Here is a 22,675-nt window from a genome sequence, read left to right as displayed (position 1 = left end):
TACCGATCTTATACAGGATTATCTAAATTTGGTCCTAAACAGGATTGCAAGCTGCGATATCATTATAAATCCTGGCAAGACCGGGATCGTCTTGTTCATAGGAGATACATATCAGGCACCTGATGCCCAGCTGATACCCCGATCCGTGGCACCCCACTTGTTCTGGGTAAGTCAAATACTTGCGAGTAATTCTTGAAAAAGAGCTTACGTACGGATCAAATATCGAGGAGCGAGGGAGGAAGGCGTCCGTTACACTTTAATGCTGTTATCTTGTGGCTGCATTACACCATTTAGTGGAACTCACTGGAAAGGTCGACACTGTCTAAGCGAATGGAAAGTGAGCAAAGGCCAGCCCTAATTGAACTAAGTGGGTTACATCGCGATACTCCAACGCTGGATTTAAACGTGATGCCAGGCATCGTAGTAGACATTTTAGGCAAAGTTGCTGCGGCCCGCTCTGCCAATCTGGGTCTTAGCTTGATAGCAGAGTTCGAGAAGCTGTCTTCTGTGAGGAACTACTTTTAGATATTAAATTTAGGTTTACACAATTGTGTGGCGCATTCCAAGCAGAGTTAGTTGCCATCAAAGAAGCAGCCGATCGGTTGCGCACTTATGTAATAACGTTTAGAGCCAAGCGGCGATCAGTGTCCTGCAATCGGCGATGGTAAGGTCGAAATTGTTCTAGGATTACCAGCTATCTCACTCTATTGCCTCGGATTATTTCCAAACTAGACTGATTTGGGTTAAGGGGCACAGCGATATTGCGCGAAAGTGGTGTGCCTATGATGCGGCCAGGCAGGACACCCTGGAAACCATTACCAATGAAAGGGAGAGCACTGGAGTACCTATGGGCTTTTAGTAAGCTCAGCGAACTCTGGGCGCAAACCTCGGTATACAAGTTGAAAGGTACTTTTGTCCTGCTTACTAAGCGACAGCTGTGGGGTTCTGAATTGTTTATGCCAAATATGAATTCATGCAGTACGTCTTAATATTCAACACTACCTATTTTGCGAAGCTAAGGTTTAAACATCTCGGAGGGTTTCTCGGCAATTTTCTGAAATACATTGTTCCACAGAAACTCTTAAGAGTGAGCATAAGCTGCTTACGGAACTACTTAATGAGCACCCAGCGATTTTCTATGCTTAACTGATATTGAATTGAAATACAAACTGCGGGGGTTTGGTGATGAATGAGGACAAAACAAAGTATCTTCTGTTACCAAACAATATATCTGCGTGGCGAGTCAAAAGCAACAAATTAATATCTTTTTATGTGGTACAACTTAAAATATTTTTCATGAATATAGCTACCTTGATTACCTAGATTCACCATAAACCCTGCACGAAATTCCCAAGCCGCAGTGACTGAACTCGAAGAAAAGGTACAGTCTTTACGGACGAGCCAAAGATGCAATGTCGGGTTGGGTTGATGCGCGGGAGTTTTCATTGAGCGATATAACTCAAAGTTATCCTTTCGCCTACCAGACTATGCAATCGTTTACTAGGCCAAAACCTTTGCAATTGCGAAGGCAGTAAGGTACATCGAAGAGAATGTATCGGCGAGAACGAACAGTCAAGTGGCCATTCTGGCACTCTCTTCTACCTCTGTTAGATCTCAACTAGTGGACGACCGTAGGAGGGAGCTAGCCTAAATTTATGATCAATACGAAATTGCCCTAATTTGAGCCTTGGGACTTAGGTATACTCTGACACACTTAAAACCAAAGCTCACTTAGGAATGAGAAAAAAATATACCTAAAAATTTACTGCAGTATGCACAGAGCACTGGCCCGATGGGATAAATGCCGAAAAGATGGGATTCCCTTCAATAAATTCTGTCGCAATGGAAATGACCCGAGCTCAGGAGCGACAGTCGTAAACTTCCTGTAAATACACTCGGCAAACCATTTCTGCCGAATGTTTCTGAGTGCAGCTGTCTCTCTCTCTCTCTCTCTGTACGACGTACTGAAATTCATTAAATCCGCCGCAGCTACAGATGGCTTGAAAATTGCTTGCCACCAGGGTGACAATCCGCTTAAACCAACTAACTAGCCAACCTTTGCCTTTAGTTTACAGCAAGTCTTTAAGTAGAAATAATTATAATTTTCTCTCATGATACAGCAAGTGAATAAACTTTGCTGTAATTAGTCGTAGAAATAAAAGTGTTTCTTTAACTATAAACTTGAAACTTGAAATATTTGCATATATTTACCATAAATTCCAAATATAATTTCAATTTAATTAAAATCAAATGATTAAAACTCGTTTATGCAGCGGCAAACAATGGTTAGGCAAATAATTACAAACGGAAAAGTGCAAAAAAACTGCTTAGCGCTGATAGATTTATGTGCAACCAAGGCTAATAACGCCGATGCTTCGATGCTTTCAATATTGTTGCTATGTATTATTGCTCGTGCTTGCGATGTTGCTGATATTGCTAGCGTGTCAAATATGCGCTTGATGATAACTGAATGGCGATTGCAACTACTGCAAGTGGATATTGTGTAGAAACATCTAAACGCAAACGCAAACGCAGCGACTGGTATATTATTTTTACTGTGTTGCGCATCTCAGGCAGGTAGATAGCAGCAGTACAGTATCTACTTATGTATAGNTTACTGTGTTGCGCATCTCAGGCAGGTAGATAGCAGCAGTACAGTATCTATTCATGTACATACAGTATTGGCCAATACAATAGCACCCCCATTTCAATGTGATATTGTTTCCCACTTCTATATATTTATTTATTTTTAGGAATTTTAAATTAAAATACAGTTCATTCTCTAACAAAACCTATATAAACCCAAGCTTTAAACTTTCAAACTGGCAAGCTTGAAAATTCAATTGAAATTTTAAACTTTTTTCTCAGAACTGTTAAAATTTTTTTGAACACGCAGTTTTATAGCCCATTCAATTTTAGTCTAACAATGTGCAAGTGTCAAGTGGCTAAAAATCAGTGTTGATTTTTTAGAATTTTTTTCGTCGAAGGTGTTGCGGGTATCTTCCATATAAAAATAAATTGTGTTTATTCGTTATATGGTAGCAAACGCGACAAAAAAAAATATAAAAAATCAACGGTAATTTTTAGCCACATGAAACTTGCAGTAAAATCGAATGGGCTATAAAACTGCGTACTCAAAAATATTCTAACACTTCTGAGAAAAAAGTTTGAAATTTAGGTGAAAATTTGTTGAATATTTTTGTAGTCTTTTACAAAGTTTAAAACTTGGATTTATGTGGGTTTTGTTAGAGAATGAACTGTATTTTAATTGAAAATTCTTAAAAATTAATAATTAAACAAAAGTTGCAAACAATATCATTTTGAAATGGGGGTGCTATAGATATGGCCAATACTGTACATACATTTGTATGCTCGTATCTTAAGCAGCATGCAGTCGCTGGTCATTGAATTGTAGCGAGACAACAACTGGGTGTAAGTGAGCAAACAAAAAAAAAAGAAACAACTTTAATATATTTACGTCGCCCATGAGTGCAGCTTTGCAACTTGTTGCTGTTGTTGCTGTTGTTCTTGCATGCACGTTGTAACTGTGTAAATTGTATGCACTCCNCATTTTGAAATGGGGGTGCTATAGATATGGCCAATACTGTACATACATTTGTATGCTCGTATCTTAAGCAGCATGCAGTCGCTGGTCATTGAATTGTAGCGAGACAACAACTGGGTGTAAGTGAGCAAACAAAAAAAAAAAGAAACAACTTTAATATATTTACGTCGCCCATGAGTGCAGCTTTGCAACTTGTTGCTGTTGTTGCTGTTGTTCTTGCATGCACGCTGTAGCTATGTAAATTGTATGCACTCAACATATGCATGAGAGGCAACAAGCGAAATGAAATTGCACACGAGTAATTCAGTGGAAAAGTGAAAATGAAAGTGACCAGCTAGCCGGCCGGGCAGCAAGTAGCCCAGCAGGCAGTGAAGTGGGCAACCAGCGAGCAAACCCAGCAGCGCGCGTAGATAACAAAGCGATCGGAATAAGTAGTATCCAGTAAGCGGATATGATTAGGGGAATGGCGTACAAATGCGTTAAAGTATGTAGTTATGTACTCGCGTGTGCATTAGGGTGGTCCAAAAATGAATGTGAAAAAGCAAAGTCAGAATTTGTATGCTCTCACCCCTAGGATTGTTCTATACCCTTATTTTTATTTTTGAAATCAAGAAATATTTAGATTTCGCTCAAAGCGGTCAAAGTTTTCCATGTATTTTATATGGGGAAAAAACAATTTTGGTTGAAAATCAATATTTTGCGATCGGAAAACTTTATTTCTCTTCAAGAGATTTCCAATAATAATAACAAATTATTTATTTAACCATTTTTTCATAGTAACTATATTTTATAGGTCCACCAAAACTTTGAGTGCTTTGAGCGACCTCTAAATATTTTTTTATTTAAAAATTTAAAAAGGGGCAANGAAAAGTGAAAATGAAAGTGACCAGCTAGCCGGCCGGGCAGCAAGTAGCCAAGCAGGCAGTGAAGTGGGCAACCAGCGAGCAAACCCAGCAGCGCGCGCAGATAACAAAGCGATCGGAATAAGTAGTATCCAGTAAGCGGATATGCTTAGGGGAATGGCATACAAATGCGTTAATGTATGTACTCGCGTACTTAGGGTGATCCAAAAATGCATGTGAAAAAGCAAAGTCAGAATTTGTATGCTCTCACTCCTAGGATTGTTCTATATCGAAAAAATATACTCTTATTTTTGTATTTTTGAAATAAGAAGAATATTTTGAGGTCGCTAAAAGCGCTCAAAGTTTTCAATGTATTTTATATGGGGAAAAACAATTTTCGTAGAAAAGGTATAGAATTCTTGAAAATCAATATTTTGCGATCGGAAAACTCTGCTTCTCTTCAGGAGATTCCCAACAACAATAGCCAGTTATTTATTTAACCGTTTCGTCAAAGTAACTATATTTTATAGGTCGGCCAAAACCCCCCAAAAAACTGTCAGAAAATGCAATGGGGGATAAACAAAAAATCTTTAGTATTAAAAAATGGTTAAATAAACAATTGCGCATTGTTATTGGAAGTCACCTGCAGGGAGCTAAAGTTTTCCGATCGAAAAATATTGATTTTCAAGAATTCCCTATCATATCTACGAAAAGTTGTGTTTTCCCTATATAAAATACATGGAAAGCTTTGAGTGCTTTGACCGATCTCTAAATATTTTTTGATTTAAAAATAAAAAAAATATGGGCATATTTTCTCGATATAGAACAATCCCAGGGGGTGAAATCATTAAAATTCCGACTTTACTTATTTTGCACCACCCTAGTGTGCTTAAAAGTACATTCGGCGATTGTGTAGCGGGAATTCAATATATGGGTTAAACGAAAGCAGAAGTTGTTGATTTTCTTGAAGCTGATGTTATGATTACTCGTATGATCTTTGTTTATGTGCTGTCGTTTTTTTCATAAACACAAGAAATTGCAGCTCTAGTTACCGAAAAAATACCTCGCTCAAAAGACAAAAGGACGGATAAGTGGAAATTGAGATGTAAAAGTTAATTTTATATATCGTTGCCTTAATATAGAAAGGCCCTATCTCACATCGTCGCTGAAATGCACAAAGCCGTAACTACCTCAAATCTTTTATTGCATAAAACGATTTGGGGCCACATAATTCGATCAAATGCATCAAATTCAATTAAAACGTAAATTTTCGATTTTTATTTAGTTACGACTTTTTGTAAATCAGCGACGATGTCAGATAGGGCCTTTCTATATTAAGGCAACGATATGAACATATGTGTACATACATATTTATCATTTAAGTTATGATCAAGTTATATTCACATACATATTAGGGTGCCTCTACCTTTTTTTTTGAAGTGAATGGTTATTGGTTGGGGAACTAAAATTCATACAAAAAACTACATGTTTTCATCCTACTATTTACTTAGTATTCCAACTTATCATGAGTTTCATTTTCGCCCGAAATCGCTCACTTTTTGCTTTCATGTATACACTACGGGCGCCTGAAAAAAAATTTGATTAAATTCATGATAAGGCTGATATATTATGAATGTGAAAGTTTTTGAATGAGTGTGTTTGTTGCCATTTCATGATAAAACGTCTGAATATATTTCATTAAAATATTGAGTATTTTTTTAAGAGAGTTGCCACTTTTTTAAGTTAAAACCAATTTTTAAAAGTAAAAAAAAAATATCATAACAATGTGGGCCTCGAACGAAAGGGGTTCCAAAAATATTTATTCAGAACTTTTTTTAAGGAGGTTGCCACCTGCTAAATTTAAAGTAATTTAATTAATAAGCTAAATGAAAAATCTCTGTGTCAAACGAAAATACGATTTATTTCGAAAATATTTCTTAAAAGTGTTGCCGCCTCTTAAGAAATTAAAATGGATTAATATGGAATAATAAGTTACACGAAATATTTTAAGGTGAGTATGAAATAAGATATTTTCAAGACAGCTTTATTGTGAAAATATTTTGAACAGGATTCCCACCTGTTTAAAAGTTAATAGCCATTTTTCATAAGTTTTCATAAAATGAAGGCAAAATATGTTTAAAGTGGCTTTATTTCAAACATATATTTAAAAGAGTTGCCACCTTTTTAAACGTTTAGATAAATTTCAGCAATATGTATGTCAAACTAAACAGGTTGAAAAACGTTTTGTTTTGAAGATATTTTTAATAGGGTTGCCACATGTGTAATCGCGAAATTCAATTTAATGCAATTTTTAGGTTTGGGCGACAAACGACGGATGTTTAAGAAAGCAGTTTTGAAATGGATATATACCAAGTTTAAAAAATCTAACTCAATTTAAATTAACTCTTACAAAATGGAATAACTTTCATGTTTAAAGCCAAAATTTTCCACAGCTCACAGCGATTTTAAAGCTTCAAAGCTGAGGAAGAAAAACTAGCGTAACATTAAATTCAATTCTAAGAAAAAATTTAGGTCCTCTCAGAATTCGATATTACGTAAATAAACCGAATTTCTAGTCGATAATGTAAAAAATAAAGAAGTTGATGTAAGTCAGCCAGATCCAGTATATGACGGCTATATTATATAGTGTCTTGAAGCGAAGAAAATTTGTTAAGTCAACGTAGAACTCCATAGTGCCTATATAGTGCGGTATATGGCGGCTACATACTATATAAGATGCAGTGCTTTGAGCAGAACATAGTTTGGTAGGTCAACTGATAACTCTATAATACATATCTAAACCATGTTTCTGATATCTTCATATTTAGACTTTATGTCAATCAAATGGAGTTTCGGTCCTTCCGAAACCGTTTTTCGGTTCTTTTGAAATCAAGCTTCGGTCCTTCCGGAACCATTTTTCGAGTCTTTTGAGTCGAGTTTTCGTTCTTCTAGAACCGTTTTTCGGATCTTTAGGAATCTGGTTTCCGTTTCGTCAGAACCGTTTTTTGGTGCTTGTAATAACCGGACTGCTCGGTTCTCTAAAGGATAAGGGTATGCGGTTCCAGCTTCTTGGTTCTGTGTATCACTACTAGCTACGAAATTTAAGTTGCTTTTTTTTAATTGAAATGTCCAAATGGGTGAAAAGTACAATTATGAAAGAACGTTGCTGGTAAGCTAACCTAACCTAAGCTTACCTAAAAAGTCTGTCTTCTTCAAGAAATGCCATCGACCACAACCGCGCTTCAGTGCAGAACATACTGGTTGGATTAGTTGGCATTCTACATAAGCGCCCCTAGGACAGTTGGGCGGGAGATGGGTAAGGCTGGAGCTTGTGGAGAATATAGATATTTATTTATAGGACTGCGCAACAAGCGCAGGAGTAACAGGTGGACTAAGAGATCCCGCTCGACAGAAACGCTAAATGTTATCCCCAACCCGATCCCTTTCAATCTTCACCTGAAGGAAGAGGCTATGCAATCGGCGGTCAGACTCAAAAAGGCCTACTTCTGGGTGATTAGACACTTCGGACATGGGTCGATCATATATTTACAACAATTAAGTATGACGACAGAATAAAGGCCGTTTGCACCACATCTGGTTAGAAATATAGTGGGCAATGATGAATTGGCGAAGGCAGAAGTCTGTTCTGATGAATCTGAAGCCTTGGCACTGCTTCGCCTCTTGGAATAGTCCAAAGAAAAATTACTTTGCATTTCATTGAACTGGCTAGACACAGGTGGGCAGATGTACATACCTGCAAGATGTCAAGGAAACTATGAGCAGCTTCGAATATTAGATATAAACATTAGGCGGACATCTAGTAACGCAACTAGCAGGTCTATCAGGAGCTAGCATAAGCGAAACTAATGAAAAGGTTTTTTTCAAAATAGTATATGCCACCCTAATGTACAAAGAAGGGAGTACGCAGTACGTACATACATATACGTACATGTAGAAACTACATAGCAACTTACTGACCAATAAATGTCATTAAATACATAGTTATTACGATTACATTTTTTTCAACCAAATTGAAAAAGAAAGTTTACCACTCAGCCCTTTTCACGTACATCTAGCGTAGATATAACTCAATTTCTTTGTATCTTATGAGCATATCAACTTTTGCTCGCATACATATGTACACACTTATGTTATACTTATGAACATGCACACCGACTTTTTCTTACATTCACATCTTAACATAATCAGATATACATGCAACCAGGCAATGAAAGCTGACGGCAATCGGTCGTTAAGTATTTAGTCGCAATTATTATTTTTTATCAGACATGCACTTATGTGTAAGTGCACGTACATACCTACATACATACGTACATATGTATGTATGTATATGTTTTTAAGCGCATTTTGAGGCACTTGCATGACGTCGATAACAATGCAACAAATCAGAAAACAAAGTTAAAGAAATCAACAAAAACCAGTGGCTGGTGGTCGGTCAATGCGCGGTCAATAGCCAAAGCAATAAAACTCAGTAACGAGACAATGAAAAGATATGAGTTGAAATTATGAGTACGAAATGTCGTACTTTCAGAAAGGCTGCCGAAAAAGCCAAAATATCGAAATCTTTTCCCACCTGCTTTTTTCTAAATTTTTTACAAAGAGGGTTTAGCGAAAATTGGCAATGAACATTTTTTACTTTGATGTTTCACATTGTAAAATTTACAAATTGCTTTCTTACGTGTTAACTTACTCTGATCAAGGTGAGTATTGCGACATTTAAGGAGACATTTTTGGCATTGACTTTAATTTTTCATCTAACTTTTTTGATGGTGCTTAGGCCATCTTTTGATACTTTTATATATACATAAATGTAGGTGGGATACTGACAATGACATTGGCTTCCAAATAGCTCAATTTCTTGGTGTTGATTTCCCAGCTGATATAATTGGCAAAGAAAAGCGAAATTTTATTGTTTTGTTTGCCGAAGTAGTACTTTCACTGTTTATATGGAATTTCCTGAATCTAAAGTTTATTGCAGTTACAATTTTTCGCTTTGAAATTAGACCAAAAAAAAATACGTTTCAGTAAAACTTCATCCTAGGCTGGGTAGCGAAAAAGGGCGGTAATAGTCCTTCTACTTTGAAAGCTTACTTCGCGAAGTTTTTGGACTCACCACGTCCTAAAGCAGCTTTAACCGAATATTATTAATAAGATGTTTTTTTAATTGATTTTTAATCCAAGGGCCGAGACGAAAAACATAGTCATTTGCTTCACTTCTTTGCGTAGTTACGCCAGTTGGTCAACCAAAGAGCAGACACGCCTTCCGCACCTGGCTCTTTACATGCATATATAAATACGATTTGAAGTGCTGGAAAAATGACAAAAACTTAAAAATTTGTGTTGTAGCGGCATATTTGTTGTAGCAATATAAATAAAAGAAGTTTATGATTTTGTTAGAATACGAGCGTTCTTCTTCTCATTTGGCGATGTAGCCGCCTAAGCGATTTTGGCCGAGTTCAACAAAGCACGCCAGTCGTTTCTCTTCGGTGCCAATTGACGCCAATTGGAAATGCCAAGTGAAGCAAAGTCGTTCTTCATCTGGTCTTTCCATCGCAGTGGGGCCTCCCTCTTCCGAGTTGAATACTTTCAGAGCTGGAGCGTCAGAGTCCATACGAACGACATGGCCAAGCCAGCATAGCCGCTGTATTTTAATCCGCTGCACTATGTCCTTGTCGTTGTAAAGCTCATACAGCTCATCATTCCATCGTCTGCGGTACTCGTCGTCGTCAACACGTAAAGGCCCGTAAATGCTTTCATTGTCCATGCTTCTGCGCCTTATACAGCGCTGGCATGATGAGTGGCTTATAGAGTGTGGTTTTCTAACGTCGAGAGAAGACTTTACTCGTCAATTTCCAACTCAGTCCAAAGTAGCACTTGTTGGCAAGAGTGATTCTCCGTAGAATTTCTATGTTGGCATTATTATCGGTGTTAATGCTGGTTCCCAAGTAAACGAAATTCTCCACTTTCTCGAAATTATAACTGTCAACATTGACGTCGATGTCAAGGCGCGAATGCGCTTACTGTTTATTTGATGACAGGAGATACTTCGTCTTGTCCTCGTTGACCACCAGATCCATTCGATTTGCTTCCTTATCTATCTTGGAAAAGGTAGAAAAGACTTCGCAGTTCTTGTTACCGATGGTGTCGATGTCATCGGAATACGCCAGCAATTGGAAAGCTCTTGTAAAAAATTAATTCAGTTCTGCAACTCTTATTATCTTCTCCAACATCCGATTAAAGAAATCACATGAAAGGGAGTCGCCCTGTCTGAAATCCCATTTAGTAGCGCTTTCCCAAGTCTGAAGGAGACACACTAACAAGGCCCAATCAGTTCGTTGACAGTGGAATTAAGTCTTTCACACAATGCACCAGATAAGACCTTGTTAGAATGCTAATCCCGCCGTAGTTGGCGGAGGAACATCGACTCGATCATCAACGACTGGGGGCTCGGGTTCATCTTCCCCTAAGCATTCAGTACTGCTACCATTCTGTAGCGTAGGAAAGTTGTTCTCTCCAAAATTTAAGTACGTTCTGGACATCACTAACTAGGTTGCCATTGTTGTTCTTACAAGAGCTCGCCCTGGTTTTGAAATCTTCCGGTTATTAGGATAACCAAAAACTGAACTACTTGAACCGAACTCCATCAGAGTTCAGAGATACTCATGAACCGTTTGATGTACCGGTACAAGTTTTTTTTAAATGTTTCGAACAACTAAACCGAATTGTATCGATTTTTGGAGCGGTTTGCAGACTTTCCACATTAATATCTAACATAATTTAGTCGTCCGATGTTAATTTTGAAAAAATTTCATGTTTTCGAAATCGTTTTGAAAAATAATCGTAACAATCGCCATATAAAGTGTGTGATGGACAGCTAGCATTCTCAATGAAGCCCATAGTACGAGTCAGTGACTTTTTGAATTTCCCGCTCAGTAAGTTTAAATTCAATCCTGCTAAGCCACAGTGGGTCTGTCCGCCAATATGGTCATGGCCACAGTCAATTACCTTCAAGCGCGCAAAACGATCTCTGGCTAGTACTGTTCAAAGGTTCTGGACAGATTCGATATTAATTTGGAGCATAAACGACCACATTTGGACAAGAAAATAGTGCTGTTCTATCAAGACAATGTACGGATGCACTATAATCACCATAAAAAAATCCCTCAATTGCGCAACGAAATCCTATCCCATCCACCATATCCACGAGGTTTAGCCCCCATCGACTATTTTCTGTCTCCAAACCCAAAAAAATGGCTAAGCGGTCAGGGATTTGGGTCCAATGAAAAGATCATTACTGAAATAAGCGCTTGTTTTGAGGATCTTGAAAAACTTATTATTTATTTGGAAGAAATTAAAAAACTGGAATAACGCTGGAGTAAATGTGTCGAGCTAAAAGGAGACTTGTTGAGAAATAAAACACTTGCCGAAAAATATATACTTTATTCAAAAAGTTGCTGAATTCCCTCGTATTTAATTATAAATTTATTATTATTAGCTCTGATCCAGTACTCCATGCACTTACAGGTTTTTACACGAACTTGCAGGAAGTTACAGGAAAAATGTTCCCTTACTCCAAAATCCTGTAAATTTGAGCGATTTTTCGAGAGTTGTGTAGAGAATGAAGTTGCAAGATTTCACCTGAACTATTTCTTCTGGTAAAATCATGAAAAGTATCAAGCGATAAGCTGTTTGACGTTTCTACAGGAAAATGCTTTTCTTGCATTCACTTCACATTCACAGAGAGTAATTTAGTTGTTTGGCATTTTTACAGGATTTTACACGAAAACTATTGGATCAGAGCTATTATCGAAAAGTGCTTTTGATTTGCAATTTTGTAACCATATTCACAAAAAGATTACCAAGTGTGACCAAAAAATAAAAAAAAATAAAAAATTAGGCATACAAGACATCGTTGACGTAAGCTTATTTGTACATACATATATGTAGATGTACTTACGATAAACCTACATTGGTTTGTTGAATCATGTCAAACGGCTTACCTTGCTCGCAAAGGTTTATGTTCAAGGGTAATAGGATTACATTACAGCTACAATTGAAGTGTGTGTCTCTTTCGTACTGAGATTAAAGTGCGCCATTGTATACGAAACAAGGAATGAAAAGCAAAAATAAACAATCAAAGCTTATATTAAATATCAACAACTGACATTTAGTTAAAAAAAGTTGAAAAGATATCAAGCAAAAAGCTAACAGAATTCGAACAAATCGATGTTATGTTAACAAATTGGTCTTTTAGTTATTTATTTTTCCCTGATACCATTTCGTTTAAGTAGAATTTGCTTGTATGTACCTAAGCCAATTTTATCGCTTACAAAATATTTGTTAATAACTTAATAGGATTAAAATAAAAATTATTTGGTCACATTTCAGATAAGAACATACAGATACATACATAAATATATGTGTACATACATGCTGTTGCACCCAATATTTGCACAGACCTTTGGCATAGTCTTAAAGCAAAATAAATATAAGACGGATGTTGTCAATCAAGAGGACGTGGACAGTTGAGCGCTTGCGAACAATTTAACTCTTTAGTTATGTATTTTTAAATTATTTTTGTGTTAAAAATATTTTCTCCGGCTCTTAGAGCTGATGGAAAACAGTTTTTATTCTTATTTTCGAAGGGCTGAAAAGAATCAATAACTAGCAGACTCGGCGAACTTTGCCCCGCCCAAACTTAATTTTTTTATTCAAACATTTTGGTCCAAGATTTTCACCAACGATTCACATTCACTATTTCCGGTGGCTCATTTGTCTGCTAATATTACTGTCTAACGAAATTGTATGTATGTCCATCAAGAAGTTCTTGAAATTCTTCAAAGATATATCTGTGGTCATTTGGGATTGACCCCTGAACAACGCATAGTAATATTGGAAAATCACGCCCATTGGGCCAATTAGAAAACACGGGAGTTCGGCATACTCGGTGGTTCAGCATGTCGATGTAATTGGACATTCAAGACACATTTTTTTACTTGACAATTTTTAGTAATAACTCGAGTATCGAGCCACTTGGCGGATCAGATCATAAACGAGATTTTTAGTAAAAACTCGACTCCAGCGTCACCTAGCGGGTCAAACTGTGAATCTAAACTATACAGAGGCCCAACCAAACACACACAAAGAGTTCGTTAAAATCGGTTCACTCACAAATACACTTACAGAAAAAGTATTTTATATACATACATAAAAAGATAGGTAAACGTCTGAGTATGTTTGGAAGGTGCCACGCCCTTTTAAAATAGCCCCCATTTTCTCTACGAGTATGTGGGATTGATTTTATATAGATCCATACCAAGTTCCAGTACTCTACCATGAACATCTCTGGAAGTGTGTATGCAGTATGAAAAATTCGCATAGAATGGGAGGTGCCACGCCTCCTTTCCAATAACTCCCATTTTTTCCATGAGTATGCAACTGATTTCATATATCGCAAACCTAGGTAGATCTAAAGTGAGCTAACTCAAAAATCAGAACGGTCAATATAATATATTGTAGATCGCAATTAATAGAAACACTGGTACAAGAGTAGTTTTGATTTAGTGAAAATATATAATCATGCAGAAAAAATGTATACATTAATTGGAGTTTGTGCAAATAAATCGTCCTAATTTTTTTTTTTTTGAGTTGATCGCACTTTAGATCTAGGTGTACGACATCTCCATACCAAGCTTCAGTACTCAACAAAGTCGATAACAAAATCGATAAAAATATCGATAACAAAATCGATAAAAATATTAATCACAAAATTGATCAAAAAACCGATGAAATATCGATAACAAAATCGATAAGACTAACGATAAATCGATAACAATAAAAATACATAACAAATTCGATAAAAACAAAAATGGTAACGGTATCGATTACAATATCGATAAAAATATCTATAACAAAATCGTTAAAAATATCAATTTCAAAATCGAAATAAATATCGATAAAAATTTCAGTATCAAAATCGATAACAAAACCGATAAAAATATCGATAAATTCCGAAAGTCTCTTAAATCCGAAATAGTTCCCAGATTGGCTCTGTGTCTCTATCTATATCCTTTTCTCTATAATTACCCTAATTATAATCTTTCTTCCTCTATTTTCATCATTTCTTTTATCGGTATCCTCATTCTCATATTTTTCTTTATATTTATCTATGTTTTTACTTTTTTTTGTATTTATAATTTTCTTCATCTAAATATTCCCCTTCACCTTTGCCCTTATATGAGTAAAGTGTTTAAAGTTATTTTGATCTTCATTCTTGCATTTATCTTTACGCATATCTTTGTTTTTATTTTTATTTTTTTTACCTTTGCCTTTATCCTTTTCTTTAGCTATGTACGCACTCACCTTTACTTTCATTCTTGTATTGGTCTTTTTCTAAGTGTTATTCTTTAACCTTTTACTGGCAAGTTTTTGTTAAATTCATACCATGTGCATACACTCAAGAAACACTTGTTTCAGCCCCAACTATTTCCGTTGCACCATTTTCGTGTGCGATTTCCGTTGAATTTGCCAATTTACTCCTAACCAACCAAACCCCGCTAAAGAAGTTTCACTTCAAAAATTTTATACAAATAGGTCACAAATAAGTTTTTTAACAAATAATTAAGTGGCTGACTTCGTTGCACAACTACCAAATAAATAAATGAATGTAACCTGGCTGTTCCAATGCCACACCAGAGTTTATTAATCTATGAGAATGGTTTTGTAGAAACTATCGAATCTATTTTGAAATTGTCTTGAATGATATGGAAGAAAAAACAATGATGCAGAAAGGCCAGAAAAGAAAACAACATGGTACTTTTGATGAACTAATGCATAATTTAAGTTAATAAACTTAAGTGTTTTTTGCAGTAAAGTTCAATAAAAATTATTTGCGATGATAAAACGAAGACTTTCAGACAAAATTTTTTTCTGTTAGAAATTTTAGGGATACTCGAGTTATATATTTTAATCCTATATATTTTAATCCTTCCAAATCAGAATAGAAATTAAATAGCAAAAAACTGGATGAGCAAAGCCAGCCTTTGAGATAAACCGTACCCAACCGCACCGTACGGGTGCCAGTACCCAAATTGCGTGAGAAAAAATTGTCACTGTGTATTGGACAGCTGAACTACAACCGAACTACGAGTTCTTTTGTGTTTCTTTTAATTTTTTTATGAAACGTTCATTCTCGGTTTTTCTATTTATTCCGAAGTGGCGACTTACCATAAAATCGAGTACGTGCCGGGCCTTCGAAATCAATTTTAGGAAATCTGCAATAAACGAAAAAGGAAGCATATGAAAAAATGTGTGCAAATGACTCGTGGTTTTAACAAATAAATGCGTCAACCATACTACAATAATTAAATTAAATTTTAAATTTGTAACATAATTTAATTAAGTTTGAATTTTAGTAATTGTAAAGTGGTATACATATGCACAGGCACTTACATATGCATATGTATACAATACAATCAAGTTTTTACCAAGAAAAAAACAAAAATAAAAATTTGGTTTTGTTTTAGTGGAGCAACGCTCGTGCAAAATTGCAATTAATTTTAAAGTTAATTGTGCGTGCGGCAGACAACCTACTAAGTGGCAAAACAACACATCTCAATTTATGGCTTTGAAGAAAGAAATACATACATATAACAGTGAAGCGAAAATAGGTACCTATGCAAGTATTTGTAGTAGAAAATTTTGAGTCAGAGTAGAGTGAAAGAGACATAATTTATAACTTAAAGGCATCTGAGGAGGTAAGTGCCAGTGCAAAAGTGAATGCAACACTTGCGGCTTTCGTGGTTAACGCTACGAATATACTAATTATCAGAAAGATATGTGTGTAGCAATCGGTGTACGAAAGTGCAGAAATCGCAGCTTGGCTAGACGCAGAAAACCCCCTTTTTTTGCGCATACATATATACATACCTAAGTAGTTTTTAAAAAATATGTATCTTTGTATTAGTGAGTCAAAACATAGTAACGCACAATGTATACACATTAGTTACAATGCCTCTAGCTAACTTGCAACATTCTTGCCTACTGACCGCCAACGCACATCACTCCCATCTGTGCGCCATCAACCACCACCTACAAATGCCAGCGCACAGTGGTCCAAAACAAGAATTTGCTCTTCAAAATTGTGCCGAGTATTCATTTGTGAATCGATTGGATATTTTTTTTTGTTTTTTTTTGTATGAAAGCTAATAATATTTAAAAGAGGCCTGTTGAACCCGATTTTAGAATTTTTATTTTTACATATTTTGAAGAAAATACTAAAACTAGTTGAAAACAATTGTAGATATCTTCAAAATTTAAAAAAAAAATCTCAAGTAAGATTCGAACTGTAAAAAACTTTTCGCCAAAAATTTTTTTTATTTTTTAAGTTCTATACAATTTTCAGGTATACAGTTTTTTAGCTCATTAAATTTTAGTATGATGATTTCCCTGAAACGAAAATTAAAAAAAATTACCAATATTGCAATTTTGTAGAATTTTAAGAAAAACTTTAGTTATGTAGTCTTATAGCCCATTAAATTTTAGCGCAATAAAGTACAAATTTCAAGTGGCTTAGAATTCGCGTTGATTTTTATACCCGAGCGCACTTTTGCACTAGGGTATTATAACTTTGTTCACATAACGGTTGTTTGTAACAGGCAAAACGAATCGAGNCAATTTGTACCAAACTCGGTGTGGTTATTGTGCTTGCCACATATAAGCAAACCGTTGAAAATTATTGAAATCGGACTAAAATAACGGCCGCTTCTCATATAACGGTAAATTTCAGAACTGCTTGAAACTTCAAAATCGAAATTTAAGGACTCTAATTTACTCAAAATTGATACGCCCCGGCTTACCATGTAGCCGTAGCTTTCGGTAAGGTGAAAAACATATATTTAATACGTGCGCCGGGTATTTAATGTTCGACTCCGCCCGAACTTAGACTTTCTTACTTGTTAATATTTATTTTGTGCCGGTGCTAGGCATTTTCTTCTGTATAGGCATAAACTGGGATGAAAATATGTATTAAAAATCAACACAAATTTCTAGCCGCTTGAGACTTGCATTTTAAAATATTATAAAACTGCATACTTAAAATTTTTTTATAATTCTGCAAAAAAATTTGTTTTCGAAACTAAACTTTTACTTTTTAATTTGTTTTCCTTTCATCAAAATCCAAACTACATATAATTGTTTTCAACGAGTTTTGATTACGTATTATTTATTCAAAGGAACGGAAAAATTGCCACTTTCTCTGAAAATTCAAAAAATCGGACTCAACAGTTCGCTTTTAACTATTATTAGCTTACATTTAAAATTAAAAAGAAAAATTATCGAACTCGAATGAAAAATTAAGTCTCTGGCCTATTTGGCACAGCAAAATCCAATTTAGGACCACTGTGCCGCGATATATGTATGTAAGCTACGCTTCATGTAGCATGCAGAGTGAACTTTGCTACACACCTACCATGAATCTGTGATTTGTTGCTTGTTTTGTGCTTGTCTATAGTATTGCAAAACAAATATCAGTTGGTTAATAAATGGTATATGTTGTTGTTGTTGTTGTGGTGGCTCTGCGAATTGCAGTTTGCAGAAATTCTTGATTTATTGCACTTGTACGCGATTTATTAGAGCAGAAAGAAGCGGCTAGCTGCGTGAGGCATGCACAACACCACAGTGGCTAATATCAGTATGTATGTATCTATGCATGGTGGTTTTGTGGTTGCATTGCAGCGTATTTTCAAGTAGGTGGACATGGTTTTTGATCGCTAAAATATTTCATTACATCTGCGGCACTATAGAAAAGCCTTCGAAGCAATAAAAGTTTAGCGTTTGCAGTAGCAATGAATTGGTGGTATGAATTGCAATTTTATTTGAGTAAAATTTTTTTTTTTGAAAAGAAGCTGGCAAAATCAATGTCAACTTGTTGTTATCAACAACATTATGCGAAGGTTAGACAAATTTTTTTGCTAACCAGCCAAGGAAACTTCGAAGGCGATGGTAAGTAAATAATCTGATTTGTCAATGCTTCCTTTCATTGGTTAAGTTATTAGCTGCAAGCTGTTTTTGAATACTTTAAATTTTTTATTCTAAATTAGATATTGAAAAAATGTCTCCTCATTGAACAAATGCATAGAACCATTTACCAACAGAAAATTGTATAATAAGTATTTTTCAGTACATATGTATGTACAGCGACCCACAATCAAAATAACACCGTGACATTTTCACAATATTCGCATTGTTTTTTCATTGAGAAACTTTTTTCATTACTAGTTTATAAAAGTATAAATCTAAATTGCAAAAATTTGTGGAAAAATTAGAAAAAGTCGACAAAGTTTAATCAAAACTGCCAACTTTTTCATAAGAATTTCTAAAAAAAATATTGGTAGGCAGATTTGTAGCCTATTAAATTTTAAAGTAATTGATTACAAGTTCGAAGTCGCTGAAAATGTCCGTTGAATTCTGACCACTTTTTTGCTGACCGGTCTATATTTTTTCATCGTCAGCAAAAAAAAAAAAATATATCAAAAATCAACGGAATTGTTTAGCGACTTCGAACTTGACTATAAATCGGCATGCCAAAATTTTGTCTACAGACTCTAATTCAGTCGCGGTAGATGTTTGCCGCTAAAATAGGTTAAGAGAAAATGGAGATGCCATACTAGATGTCGGCTAAAAAAAAACAAATACTCGTTATATCGATACTGACTTCGATATATTTGCAGCTATTACCATAGATAAATTTATAATGATAAAAATTTACTATAATAGGATCGTAAAAAACGTTTGTGGAGAAGTAAATGGGAATAACTATTATTGCTCATGTGTGTTTTTGTATACTGCACTTCAACTCTTAAATTGAACTACATTACTTCAACTTACTGATCTACATAATCATCGAAGCAAATTAATATTTTAGTTGAGCTTATTAATAGTTTTAGTCTAGTTTTTGCATTTAATGTAGCTGACATAAATTATTATGTCTGGAAACATAAGCCCCCAGTGAAGAAAAACATTAAACCAACACTTTTTGTGCAATATTTTACCGCCTAAATAAATTGCAAGTAAGTACTCCTTTCAAATCTTGCCTAAGGCTCTGTGCCAATATCTCAGCTCAGCAGATTACAAACTTGTGATTAGCAAAGCGATCGAGTACCTAACATTTAAACAAATAGCAATACATAGTGTGTGCATACGTACATACATACGTATGTCTGCTTGCCGTCGTGACTTTGCTACATGAAAAATGCGCAACTTATTTCGAAAGTTCAAGCAAATACCTGCAATTATTTTGTGTTTGCAATTGATCTCAACATTTGGTGTAAATGTTGACCGAAAACACGTAAATCTACCCGTAAATAAACTGGCCGAAATTCCTCTAAGGCTAGACGATTGCAGAAATAACAGCAAGTGCGTTTATTGCGTAAATATGTATATGTACTCGTACGCAGGTANGAAATTCCTCTAAGGCTAGACGATTGCAGAAATAACAGCAAGTGCGTTTAAATTCGAAATTATTTATCCTTGTACGCAGGTGNATTCCTCTAAGGCTAGACGATTGCAGAAATAACAGCAAGTGCGTTTATTGCGTAAATATGTATATGTACTCGTACGCAGGTATAAAATGTACAGCTTTCGATTTGGGCAATGTGTGCTACATTTATAAAATGTGATGCATAGTTATGTGCTCGCAAAAAAAAGTGAATGTACCAAAATAAGATGGCAATCCATACAAATCCAGCATTGAATTTTAGGGTTTTCAATGAAAAATAATATAAAGCTTTTATTTAATAGGTTTCGAATGTGAAATACTAAGTGATAAATGACAACGAATAAAAGCTAAACAATTTAATATTGGTAAATAAATTTCAAAGCGNGTGTGCTACATTTATAAAATGTGATGCATAGTTATGTGCTCGCAAAAAAAGTGAATGTACCAAAACAAGATGGCAATCCATACAAATCCAGCATTGAATTTTAGGGTTTTCAATGAAAAATAATATAAAGCTTTTATTGAATAGGTTTCGAATGTGAAATACTAAGTGATAAATGACAACGAATAAAAGCAAGAGCAAACAATTTAATATTGGTAAATCAATTTCAAAGCACCATATCAGAGAACGTTTATAACGTTATAAACGTTCTCTGACCATATACTAGTATATATAAAAGTCTTTATCTGTGACGACTGAGAGCTGAACAATTTTTTTCACCTCCCGTGGCGTTGTTGTCTATGTTGCTTATAGAATTGTATTTTAGAATGTTTGCACATTTTTTGGCAATATCATTTTACTGCGATTTCTGCTTATTTTCAGTTAGTCATTTGCATACTTTTATATGCCCTGTTTTTGGCTGTCATGCTGTTAAAAAGTCAATACAGCTCATCATTCCACCTTCTCCGTTACCCGTCGTCCATGCAAACAGAGTTGTANCCATATACTAGTATATATAAAAGTCTTTATCTGTGACGACTGAGAGCTGAACAATTTTTTTCACCTCCCGTGGCGTTGTTGTCTATGTTGCTTATAGAATTGTATTTTAGAATGTTTGCACATTTTTTTGGCAATATCATTTTACTGCGATTTCTGCTGATTTTCTCTAGTCATTTACGTACTTTTATATGCCCTCTTTTTGGCTGTCCATGCTGTTAAAAAATTCATACAGTTCGTCATTCCATCTTCTCCGTTACCCATGCAAACAGAGTTGTAGATCTTGCGTAGAATAGTTCTTTCGAAAGCACCCAAAGCCGTCTTATCGTTGTTCGACATCGTCCACGTTTCTGCGCCATATAGACGTACAAGCATTACGAGAAAATTGTAGAGCGTGATTTTTCTACGTCGAGAGAGGGCTCTACTTTTCAATTGCCTACCGAGGCTAAAGTTGCACCTTTTCATAAAGCGTAATAAATCTTTTGACCATCAGCTAATAAATTGAATTGCAATTAATTGACGAAAAACCATTGGCAATCGAATCAGCAATGCCAGAGTATTAGACTAAATATATGTATGATAAAATGTAGAAGCAGCCGTAGACGAAATGAAGCCACAAAATTATGTGGTTTAGACAAATATATATTTGTATCTATGAATACGTTCGTGCGCGAACATAATGCAATTACAAAAATTATTGAAAACAAATTTATTTAGTTTGCATGTATGTATCTATGTCCATATATTGATATCCAAAGGCAATGCTAAACATCAAAGTATGTATTATTAAANTTTTTATTATTTCAAGGAGTGGAATTGAAATCAAAGGATTTTTTTCTTGATAAATTATCAAGATTGAAAATGCTATTGACAAGCGTTTATAAATTAAATTTTCATATGAAAATTATAATTTTGTATATTAAAAAGTTTGTTTCTATCATTTCAATAGTTTCTTTTAAGTTTTTATTGTTTAAAAAAGAAAAACATTTTTTTCATATCATTTAATTTGTAGAAACTTATTTTAAATTCTTTTGAATTAAATTTATTTTATAACAAGATTTTGTTGTTTAAAAAAGAGAACAGAAAGAGAAACAGAATATCGCTTAGACCTTCTAGATAGCAAATCTTTCAATCAGTCTTTCTAAAGATAGAAGCGAGTTCTGGAGGCAGGGTCCGTAAATTATGGCCGCGTGTATTAAGTCCGCAATCAAAAAAAGAAATTAGGGAGCGCATTATAATCCATTTTTAAAATTGAAATTAGGCTGCGATCAAAAAATTTAATTAGGCCGCCCTCTTCAAGGTATTTGCCAATCTTACGAGAGACTGCTGTCTTTCGAAAGACTGTGCTGAGTTGCAAGTATTGCCCTGTAAGTCTCAAGAGCCAAGGAAGTCATTGGCGCAAAAAATAAGCAACTTTAATATTTAGTAGAATTGTTTGTTTAAAACGGTGTTCGGGAGTCAATATCGCCTCAAGGGGTGTAAATTTAAAAGTAATAAAATAATTTGAGTTTAAACTCATTTTGATTTAAACTTCCATTCATCCTTTCCTTTTTATGTCATGTAAATGCAGCAAATGCTTTTCTCTTCTCATAGCTATGACTTGATTACCGATAGCAAATCATGTCGCAAAAAAGGGCAATAAAACATCCTTTCTCTTCTGCATACTACTGGCAGCTGTGTCTAATTTATCCAACAATTTTCCTCCGGTACGGAAATTTATCTAAGATTGGCAGCCAATTTTCTTTTTGCCACCTTTTACTGAATCGACAGTTGAATGACCAAGGCATAGACTGTAGCCGGAAAATGGGCTGCCC

The 22,675-nt window shown here is 35.1% G+C and overlaps 1 protein-coding gene across 1 annotated transcript in view; it reads right to left on the bottom strand.

Annotated features, from left to right (window-relative positions):
• Positions 1–22,675, bottom strand: part of LOC108364542 (mucin-5AC) — a 52,633-nt gene that overhangs the window by 8,921 nt on the left and 21,037 nt on the right. The window contains exon 2 of the mRNA XM_017618262.1: positions 15,655–15,701. The gene's annotated coding sequence lies outside the window, so the exon portion shown is untranslated. The remainder of the gene's footprint in view (positions 1–15,654; positions 15,702–22,675) is intronic.

The sequence above is a fragment of the Rhagoletis zephyria genome, unplaced genomic scaffold, assembly GCF_001687245.7.
Source record: "Rhagoletis zephyria isolate East Lansing unplaced genomic scaffold, Rhagoletis_zephyria_1.1 Rzeph_scaffold_01588, whole genome shotgun sequence".
Taxonomy (NCBI): Eukaryota; Metazoa; Arthropoda; class Insecta; order Diptera; family Tephritidae; genus Rhagoletis; species Rhagoletis zephyria.
Note: the sequence above shows the minus strand (reverse complement) of the source record. Positions and strands in the feature narration are given on the sequence as shown.